Here is a 9,784-nt window from a genome sequence, read left to right as displayed (position 1 = left end):
TCGCTCCGCTCATAAGCGAATAGTCGGACTACGATTAGCTGAGTGACTGACTGAGTGGATGACTGAGTGATTGGTTGACGATTTGACTGAGTGGATTGCTGAGCTAATAGGGTAGGTAGTATTGACTGAGCGACTGAGAAATATGGTTAAAATAGGGTAATGAAGAACGGATTGAGGAGGAAGACGCGTCTTGAAAGGTAGCATCGCTGGGTTGAAAGGCACTATCGCTGGCTTAAGAGGAGTATATAGAGGAGGACGATGGCTGTGAATCCGTTCGGGCTCTTTTTAAGGGCCTTCTAAGGCGTTTATGAGTAGTAGTAGATAGCTATTAGGCTCGCTTTCGATTATCAGCAATAGCGGATTCGCGGAGAGGTGGCCTAGGGGCGTCAGTAGGGGCTATAAGAGGCGGGCAAAAGGGATATACGTGCCTGAAGCGTTTAGTAACGTTTCCGCGAGGGGTATCGAAGACGATTGTGTTTATATTGGTGGAATTGGTAGAATTGGTAGAATTGATAGAATGGTGGAAGAATAACAAACAGGTGGAAGGATTATTATCCGATCCCGGACGCGTCTGGTGTGACTACCATGACTACCATATTTGAATATCCATTTAATCTATCAATAGTAGGCCAAACTTTATAATTTTTACAGCGTTAGAAAGCGTAAAGCGAGCTTTACAATTTGAGGAATTATAAAGTAATTATATATATCGTAAGCTGAGTACTTTAAAGTGTAAAACTTCTATATATAAATTTTTGATGAGGGAGGCGCGGGAGGGCTATCGGGTTGCCTTAGCCGGTCTAATTAAAAAGCGTATAGAACCTGAATTGATGATTGGCTGCATATACAAATTCAAGGTTTTCAAATTTAGCCCTATCTTATTCTATTATATATACTAATAAAGATCTATAAATTAAATTTATAATTTCTTTTTTAATTAGAGCTATTAAGTAAATAGATAAGCGATCTTTAATAAATAAGCTTTAATAAGTAATATTTAAATTTCTTATACTTTAATAATTATAGAATTAAAATTAATAAATTTTTTTTCTAAAAGCTCGAATTTCATTCTATAATTTAAAAAAAAAACTTAAAATTTTAATAGAAAATAAAAAAGTTATTTTAAAATTAAATAATATATATCTAATTAAGATTATTTAATTATCGAGCGAACTTTAATAAATAATATTTAAATTTTTTACGCTTTAATAATTATAAGATTAAATTTTAAAATTCTATAAAGTCGAAAGGTATAAATAGCGTTTTAAAATTTAAAAAAAAAATCTTAAAATTTTAATAGAAAATAAAAAAGTTATTCTATATGTTAATAATATATATCTATTTTTTTAATAAGAAAGACGCGAGAGAACGAGATTTTAATAGTTATAAACGCTAATTTATTTACTCGTAATATCTAATTAAAAAGCGTAAATCTATTAAATTTATAATTAGCTATATATATAAATTCAAGATTTTATAGCTTAGCTCTATTATTTACTATTATATATACTAATCGTTACGTAGAAGAGAGAATAATAATATTTATTAAATTAAAGTTAAGAGCTCGCTTTAATTCTCGTAAAGATATAAGATTTAATTAAGATCTATTTATACGTTAATTATTAGTATTAGTATAAGTGAGATAAAACGAGAATAATAAGAGCCCCTTCGATAACTATATATTTTCAAAATATGCTAATATATTTTCAACTTAGCGTACTATTAATATACGATTACGTTCGATAATTATATTTTTACTTGCCAGACTATATTACATATTGAAAATATGTAAATTATAGATTAACTTATAATTTGAGATCTAATATACGCTAAGCATATAGAAATAATAAACATTTATAACTGTAATAGCGATATTTTTCATTTTTATAACTAGTAGCCTATAGCTATATTTTATAATTACAATAGCTATATTTCAGTTATAAATGACTCTCTATTTGAAGAGATAGTTGCAAGTGTCGTTCTTACTGCTACTTAGTACTATTCTTCTTATTATAATAAGTAAATACGAAGAATATCTATTCTATCTAGCTATGTCTATATTAAAGAAACTCTTAATAACTATTCTATAGTTATATAAAGCGCTTTTCGTATATTTTCTTATATATTTAATAAACTTTAAAACTAGCTATTCGATTATATTAAGTTAGTTCTATCTCGTATTATTAATATTATAGAGAAACTCGTTATATTTATATACTCTATTAGTTATAATCTTAGTAATAAGAGAATATATAACCGCTTTTAACACTTAGAGAATACGGTATCTCGCTATTTTTATAAGATTTCTAATATTTTTAGAGTTCTCTATAAATAGATAGTATAGTTATCTAAAGTATTATATCTTACTCTATTAAAAATCCTCTTAAGTCTTAAATTTATACTCTATTTCGACGATTATCTAAGAGTACTTAATAATATATCTATTAATATATACGTATTAATAGAAGAGTATATATTATAGCGAAATAGAAAGAGAGAATTTAGTTAGAATATACTTATTATATATAAATTTAATATATTATTTTACTATATACTATCGAAATAAGAAAGCTCTATTTATAATACTAGAGTACTTTAAAACGCTATATTTTATAAAGAATTTACGATATCTAATAATAAATACTATCTCGCCGACGCTAAATATTCGAATTACGATTTTCTATTAATATTATATATAAGAATACGATATTATTTAAAGAAGTAGCTAAAGACTAATTTAAAGCCTAAGATCGTAAAGAAACTATTTAATTTATATTATTTACAGCTTCGGAACATTATTAAAAGAATATTCGATATACTTAAGAGGCGATTTCTATTTATTAATTTCTTAGTAAAATCTAATATTTTAACGTAACTTAGATATAAGTATAATTCGATCTTATAGCGCTATATAACTTTATTACTCTATATCGCTCCGTGAACGATAAGAATATATATATTACTAGAGTCTTTAATAGTAATAATATAGAGAATTAAGAGTCTCTAAAGAATAGCTTCTTATCAGATATAAAAATAAATAAAAAGCGAGATGAAATTACGATGGTAATATAAAGGGATTATTAAGATATCTTGCTTAATAAGTAAGATACTTCGATAAGTAAGAGTTATTTATATAGGTAGTTTATCTACGAAGCGTTATAGCTATCTAAGCTTCTTCGCTATTTTTAATATATTCTTATATCTATTTATCTATTTTATTTACTTATCTTTATAATTAATTATTTCGAATATTCTTACTTAATATAATATATATATATACTTTCTTTTTATTTAAAAAGATATCTATAGTCTAATAAATAAAGTTATTATCTTTTATATCTATCGTAATAAGTAATAGTACTATAGCATTTTCGATTACAGTCTACGATATCTCTTTTATTCGCTATATCTCCTTAATTTTACGCTATATAGCCTCCTTTTCACGCTATAAAGTAGATTTATTTATTTATTTATCAACTTCTTTAATAGCGTTATCTATATATTATTTATTAGTCTTCTTTTATCTTTTACTAGAAGTTTTAATTATAATTTCGAAGCGTATATATCTCTTCTTTTCTATAGTTACTATCTTATTATTCGATATATATTCTTCTTAATTGCTAGTCTATAAAGTTTTAGAAGATAGAATAGTATTTAAAGATAGAATATCTAAGAGACTAAGATCGAGAACGATTATAGTAATAGAGGGATAAATAATCTAAGCGTAACTGTCTATGACTATTCTATTAAGAAATAATTCGTTAAATTCGATAGTAAATAAAAGAGATACGTCTCGCAGTTGACTTATAAGTTTATTTTTCTAAAAAGAGTTATTTAAGTTATAATAGTCTATTATATTCACGTATATCTATTTACTTTTATTATTAATTATTATCTACTATTAATAGTTACGTTATTTTATTAAACTCTTATTTACTTAATTAATAGCGTAGAAATCGCTATAGATTCTATTTTTTCTTATGAAATTATATTTTTCTCTAGTATTAAGGCTTGATTACTTGATATTTAATTAGAATTATAGCTTAAATAATAGCTAAAATAGCCGTTTATACTTTCGATTTAAAGCTCGTATTCTATCTCTTAAAGAGACGATATTATTATATTATTTCGAAGTATATTACTAACTCTATAATATAAGTCTATTTAAACTCTTTTAAAAGCGTTATAAGAGTATACTCTATTAAAGAAGACGAGATAATAACGAGAGTAATAGAAGTATTAATAATAATTAAAGTCTATATAGTAGTAGTAGATATATTAGCTATAAGACTATTAAATAATAGATAGAAAGATAATTATCTAACTAGAAAGAATTTTTCGACTATTCTATATTTAATCCTTACTCAGCGAGATTATAGAGTTATCGAATGAAATTATATTTATATTTTATATATTTTCAACTGTCTACTAGTGCTGTTTTAAATTTATATTTAATTTGCCAAGAGGTGGGGTAATATATGTTGGCATATTTTGAAAATATGTGGTTATCGAAGGGGCTCTAAGGCTACCGAACTATGTAGGTGGGAAGGAGGCATGATATAGTAGGAGATGCCTCCGCCAAGGCCCGCTAGCCATAGGGCTGAGGGCTGAGCGGTATGTCAAGGGTACGCTCGTAACACTACCCCCCCCTCTCAATAGCCATGGCCCCCATGGCTGATAGACCGGAGATGCACGCCCATTGCTTGCCTTGTGTCTCCAACATCCATAGTCCCTGCAGGCCTTGACTGGAGAAGATTTGCCGAGGTGTAGCGATAGCAGTCGGAAACATCTTGCCGGATCGCATGCTGGTCTTGACTGTGTCATGCCTACCATACCACATTGTCCTTCAGAGATCCTGGAGATATTAGCTATATCTTGCCTGCGTGCCAGCAAGATTCTCCGAGTTCTTCTCCTTATCCAGTCTTCTTGCCATAGTCCTTCGGTAGAATTGAAGAAAATCCAACGTATGCATGTTATCCTCCAACACCTGTTGGCAGCCTGGCCTGGGAGCTTCACTGTAGATTTGCCCTGTGTCTTCTATGCTCTTACCATCAAAAATCCATCCTTTATTTTATTCTTTATCTCAACTCAACCGCGCTTGTTGATTCGTAGGTTTGGTAGGGAGGTAGGGAAAGAATTGAATGTGTTGAATGCCATTTGGTAGCAGGCTTCACTATGTGTGTTGTCGACATGCTCAGTGAAGAGGTCGAATCGTAGTCGTTTCGGTTCGTTGTCGACATGCTCAGTAAAGAGGTTATACGTTTGTTGCCTTTATAGTAGACTTACTGTGAGTGTGTGGGTAATCGGCGATATGGAGGAAGATATCTTAGTATAGATGTAGGTGGGTTTGGAGTGTAGATATAGGTGGGTTTGGGTCGGAATTTATGATGTGTTGAATGTAGGTAAAGATGGAGCGGAGAGATCTCTGGAGATGCGGAGCGGAGAAGAATTTCTTGTATTCGATGTAGGGGACTCGTTTTTTGATGGATTGGGCTACCGTTGATGGTGTAGGTTTTTTGATGTAGGTTCTTTCGAATTGTAGATATCTGATAATTTAAATGTGTGGTGGGGTTTCTATATAATAGAAATACCCAGCGTTTTCTTTATTAGGCTCGGTCGCTTACTCCAAGCAGAAAGTGAAATATTCGATAGCTATTTAGTCACTCTGCTATCCTCGAGTATATCCGTTTAAGTTTCTCTTCGCCGAGAGGGGTACGAAGAAGTCTTATTATAATGTTAGAATTAGTATAGATACGATATTAGTATAAGTAAGATAGAATAAGAATAATAAGACTATCGAACTATATATATAGAAAGGAGATATAATATAGTAGAAGATATCTTCGTTAAGGCTCGCTAGTTATAGAGCTAAGAACTAAGTAATATATTAAGAATACGCTCGTAATATTAATAGCTAGTTAAAAGATATATAATTATTACTTATTACTTACTAACTTCGCTCTTAAAAGAGTATTTTCTAAATATAGTAGATTTAACTCTCTTATTTAATATTTTTTCTATAAAAAACCTTTATATAATTCTTATAAACGAGCCGACTTATCTATAGCCGAAGTCGGGTATTTATAATATTTAGAGAAGAGTTATCGATTAGCGAGGAAGGAAGATATTATTTAATCGAGAGAAGTAAGACTCGCTATTATATTAATAATATCGAATTCTTTAAAAAGAATACGTTAATTCTCGATCTAACGCGTCTTATTATTCGAATTTTATTTATACGTAGTTAACCGTTATCGTAATCGAAGAATTCGATTATATATCTATATATAAATATACGCTCCCTTAAGATCTCTTAACTTCTCTAACGTATTAGATTATAAGTTTATATCTATTATAATTAATAAGTTAGAATCTAATTAACGCGTAATAGCTACTAAATAGATATAAAGTAGATTTTCGAAGATATAGAAATCTTTATTAGAGAGTTCGTAGTCGATATTACGTATAGATAAATCTCGTTACTAGTCTTTAAGTTTAAAGTAGAGATATTTACTATATTAGATCTATAGAGAGTAATTATAATATTATAGTATTAGCTATTATAATAGACTATAGTAGTAAATTATTTAAAAGAGTAATAGTAATAGTTATAGTAGTAATAGCTATTTATATTAAATTTATCGTATTTAAGAGCGTATAAATAAGAGTAATATATAAATGAAAGTAGAAACGAGTAGTCGAAATCGTTATTTTTACGCCTATCTTCTCCGCTCCGTTCTTATCTATATTTAATATATTATAAATTTCTTAAATCCACCTATATTAATCCTAAGATATCGTCTTTCACACCGTTATTATAAGAATACTTCTCTTTCTCTAAATTACGATCTTCTATATATCGTAACTAGTTTTATTCTATAGACTATCTTACTTACGAAAACTTATATACGAGATATTCACCTTTATATTTATTATTACTTCGTATACTATATATATAGCGATCTTTATCTACTAAGAATCTTTATTAGCGATATCGTAGAATATCGAGTTAGCTAGAGAAGAATTAAGCTTAAGAACTCGAGATATAAGACTAAAACTCGGCTAGCATCTCTATCTTCCTATTCTCGTCTTATCTCTACTCTCGATCTTATCTTTATCTAAATTACGAGATTTCGAAGTATTAAGAGTAAATCGACTAATCTCGCTATAGTTAATTAAATAATTACTTAGCTCGAAACTATCGAATTTACCTATATTTAATAATATTAATAGATCTAAATTTGAGAATTAAAAAATAAGAATTATAGACAAACTTAGCCTTAATAAAGATTACTTTTCTATTAACGATTTTTAGATAAACTATATTATATCGCGTTTTAAAGAAAACGCTATTAAGTATATAATATCTAGATATTAAAAGATTATAAAAAATCTTTATCTTTTAATCGACGATCTTCTAGATTAACTACGCGATCTTTATAAGACTTTATTAGATATTATTTAATAAAGAAATATCTATAACTATTTAATCTTTAGAAGATATAATAATTAATTATTTTTCGAGTATTATATAGAGTTTATAAAATATATTATATATATATAGAAGAATAGTAATAAAGAATATTAGATTAATATTATTTAATTAAATCTTATAATCAACTTAAGAAATAAAATAAATCTTTATCTTTAAAACGAATACGCTATATATATAAAAAAGTAAATATTACTAGATCTAAAGGAATATCTTATTATATTAGAATATCGTAATCTTATATATATAGAACGACTAGTAAATAAGAAAGTAAAGATATTTATTAAATAGTATACTAAGGCGAAACTTAAGAATTTAAATAAACTACGTAATAAATATGCTATTATTTCTCGCTCTAATCTAAAGAAATATAGACGATAGATATAACTATACGAATATAATAGATCTATAAACGATATAGTTATAAGAACGCAGTAGGCGAATATAGTTAAGATTAGCATAGACACCAGCAAATCCTCGGACATCGTGTTTTTAAACGAATTGAAACCATCCGATGTCTTCAGAATGGCCTCATTTTTTCACATTCGGAAATCGATTCCCTAGGCCCATGTTGCTCATCAATAGCCTCATATCAGGCCCATCAAGCAGGCTCCCCTTATTATCATATGTCTAAAAAGCTTTCGAAGCCATAATACGTCACCTACATATCTCACTATCGTCGTTAATAGCCTCAATCGATATCGGCTATATAGCGTCCTATGGAGAAACTCACACCGGAATCATAATATTGATTTAGAGTTTTAGCGCCTGCGGCTCGATTTAGTTCGAAAGGCCTCGACTAATCAAATTACATTATCTCATCGATTTCTTCTTTATTATAAAAATGGAATCAGGTAGTCACTATATAGTAAATTCTTCTTTCGATTACTATTTATTTAATTCTTTATAAATCTTCGTTAAATTGAAAACTCTTAATACTGCAATAAAGTGCTATCGACGATACGCTAGCGAAAACTCAGAGATACGATATTATTATCGTTATCGGCGTCGGAGAAAGATACTAATTTAACCTAGCATACTAGCATTAAAAGTCCTTTATTTTTATAGTTTTTCAGCGAGCACGATATATATGTATACGATGAAATTATAGTTCTTTCGAAGGCCTATAGCAATTAATCTAAACGGGAGAAGAACTTAGAGAATCTTATCGATACGCAGGCAAGATGTAACTACATCTCCGGGATCTCAATTATCTTCAGTTAAGGTCTATCGTGACTATAAATATTTAGAGATATAAGGCAAGTAATAGACCTATATTCCCGATCTATTAATTATAAGAATTATGACTATTAAGAGAGAGAAGATAGTATTACGAGCGTATTCTTAATATATTACTTAGCCCTATAACTAGCGAGCCTTAACGAAGATATTCTCTATTATATTATGTCTTCTTTCTATCTATATAGTTCGATAGTCTTATTATTCTTAATCTATCTTACTTATACTAATATCGTATCTATAATAATTCTAATATTAATAAGCGATATTTAAATTCCTTACGCTATAATAACTATAAGACTAAATTTAGAAATTTTTTATTCATTTAAAAGCCTAGCTTTCGTTTTATAATTTGAAAAAAATATCTTAAAAATTTAATAGAGAATAAAAAAGTTATTCTATATATTAATAATATAGATTTATTATTTTTTAATAATTGCGAATATTAATTTATTTACTCGCGATAACTTAGTCGATCTAATTAAAAAGCGTACATTTATTAAATTTATAATTAGCTATATATATAAATTTAAGATTTTTAAGCTTAATTCTATCTTATTCTTTTATATATACTAATAAATATAATAATATCGATTTATATATTAATCGATGTATTTAAGAAAAAAAACCTCAATAATTTTTTTAATAACATAAATAATTAGCTAAATAATTATCTATTTAATCTTTATATTAAAGTTTTAAATTAAAAGAAAATTTTAAAGTCTTCTTATTATAAAAAGATAATCGCGAAAAAAACTAAATTAAATAAATCTCTAATTATTTACGCTTTCGATATAAAAATTATAATTTTCTTTTAAGATCTTTATTTATAAAGATTAAAAATCGATATTAAAAATAAGAAAGTAAGTATAGTAATATAATATTTCAATAAGTAATAAATATATATAATTAATAATCTTTTAGCTATTACTCTATAGGAAATTAAAAAATATTAGAAATTAATAAATTTAGTTTTTTTAAAGAAATCTTTTTTTATATAATATAAAAGATTATTAATATAATATTACTATCTTATTATACTATATAATACTA

Source organism: Letharia lupina (genome assembly GCF_014066315.1).
Source record: "Letharia lupina isolate WasteWater1 chromosome Unknown contig_1, whole genome shotgun sequence".
Classification (NCBI taxonomy): Eukaryota; Fungi; Ascomycota; class Lecanoromycetes; order Lecanorales; family Parmeliaceae; genus Letharia; species Letharia lupina.
This window is presented reverse-complemented; position numbering follows the sequence as displayed.